A 2,157-nucleotide genomic window follows, 5' to 3' on the forward strand; every position below is an offset into this window, starting at 1 on the left:
ATTAAGATCCCTCCGAAGATGGCGTCAGTATATCCGCCGATTGGAGGGGTTCCGGTGACGAGACTCCCGTCGAGTTCAGCGTTCTCCCATCGGTAGATTCTCCATCCAACTTCCGGCGTGGATCATTCAAATCAGGTTCCGCTCCTGTTCCGCAACACCGTGCCAAGCTTCGACGGTATGCGACTGTCGAATCTAGCTGGAGGATCGAGGAAGATTCGAGCCACTACAATGGCGCAAATGCTCCCAAAACGTGAGTAAAGTGATTAAAAAAAAATGGTCAAGATTGCTTGTAATGTCGGTTTGTTGGACGAATTTGAATCTTGGTAGTGCAGTTGTCTCAGTACACTGATAAAAAAATACACGAGAAGGCCTTGTGTTTGACACATACATTTGCGCATGTTGACAAAGCAAATCAATGTCATGTGTAAAACTTACGATTTCGCTCATTCGAATCTCATCATCCGTCAATAAGCCATCCACACGATGTTAACGTGTGAAACGAATAGAATCCAAATTGTAGGCCCATTATTTCGAATTGTGTTTACATATGAAATCTGTAATAATTTGTGTTTAGTTTTATTTGAGACCCGATGAATGTCGTGTTTCTCTCAAAAGTAATTAGTGATGTTATTTAATTCCGTTTTCGTTCTGATCCGATTCCCACCATAGACTGAAAACTCAATGAAAATAACAATAACTCCATCGTTTCAACGTCCTTTCATTGGTTTTAGAGTCTATAACATGAATCGTATTCTGAACGAAAATATTTGTTCATACATTTTTTTTTATAAAGTTGTAAATATTATATTATTAATAAAAATACAATGCTATAACAATAATTGCCATATTTGCTTTGTTCCGGAATTTTCCACTTGCTGCATGGACCTGAATGTAGTTCTATCCGCTGCTGTGGTCACAGGTCGCAGTGTTGAATGTCATGAGAAGCGTCTGGATCTATGGATGTTGCAATTTCTGTTAAAGATGAAAATAAGATTAATCATTGTTAATGTAGATATGTGGATCAAATAAAGAACCCTTTTGTTAATCCTAAACCAGTTCAAATAATCGGAGTTCGACTCGTTACTCCATCCCATCCCGATAATCAAATTTTGTACGGATTAACGGAGGAATACTTTACTCAACTGAGATTAGAAATTTTCGAGCGGCAAAGTTGTTTTTACATCATGATTCGGGAGTAGCTTCTTCCAAAGCATTTGAAATTCAGATGAAAAGGGTTCCGGTTCCCAATTAAGAAGAAATGACTAAAATTTACCTTTACGGTACCTAGCGAATAAAGCGGATTACTGTATTTGCAGTTCTGGGGGCAACTGAGAAGAGCTTGACTGGCTGCGGTACCAACAGTCTGGAGAAAAGCAAAGATTTGGTTCTCCTTGTATCAGTGTTCCTTCAGTCGATTCAAAAAGATTCGTCCGTAGCTAGTACAACTAGTACAACGCAGGTGTCAGTCAGAAAATGCAATGTATTCTTGATGGTGTCTGTTTTCGCAGCTGGAAATATAAATGTGTTAAAAAATGTGTTACTGTGGGAAGCTTGAAAAACAAATTAACTTACCTGTTGAAACAATGGGTATGGTGAATGTTGATTGGGTCTTTACGCTCCATCGGAACGCGTTTCCGGAATATGCCGCTGGACCCGTGTATTCTTGTACTTTTTCCGGTACTAAGGAAAGACAAAATACAAAATATGATTTCAATCGAGATTTTTATCCAGACACCTTACCATAGCTTTAAGTTTCCGGGACACGGAACAAGTAAATTCCCCTTCCTTCTTATGTTCTTCATATTTCCACGATCATCGCATTATCGTTGTATCCCCCTCGGTATTGAATACCTCGGTACTTGAATTTCTTGCATAAATAATCAAAGAATATTAATCTCACAAAAAAATCTTTTTTGGTTTTAGTCTAAAATCCCAGAGTGAATTTTTATTTTTGTATTACTTTTGAAACATGTGCTTTTCCATTGAATAGTGACACTTTTGGGGTCGTTTGAATGCCAACACAGGTTCGCTAAAATCATTCAATAATATTTTATGGATAAACATATGTGATCGTGGTGTATGAAGTATGAAATTTGCTATAAACATTGGCAATTGAACTGAGTTTGTAGAAAAATATATCAGTAATGTGAAATACAT

At 37.6% G+C, this 2,157-nt stretch overlaps 1 long non-coding RNA gene across 1 annotated transcript; it reads right to left on the reverse strand.

The window, feature by feature from the left end:
- Nucleotides 1–348: 348 nt before the first annotated feature.
- On the reverse strand, nucleotides 349–1,836 carry LOC134208252 (uncharacterized). Its single transcript, XR_009978577.1, has 4 exons — nucleotides 1,741–1,836; nucleotides 1,573–1,680; nucleotides 1,274–1,508; nucleotides 349–972 (listed from the first exon to the last, which is right to left on the reverse strand). It is a non-coding gene; the product is annotated as an uncharacterized LOC134208252 (long non-coding RNA).
- Nucleotides 1,837–2,157: the final 321 nt, after the last annotated feature.

The sequence above is a fragment of the Armigeres subalbatus genome, chromosome 1 (assembly GCF_024139115.2).
Source record: "Armigeres subalbatus isolate Guangzhou_Male chromosome 1, GZ_Asu_2, whole genome shotgun sequence".
NCBI lineage: Eukaryota > Metazoa > Arthropoda > Insecta > Diptera > Culicidae > Armigeres > Armigeres subalbatus.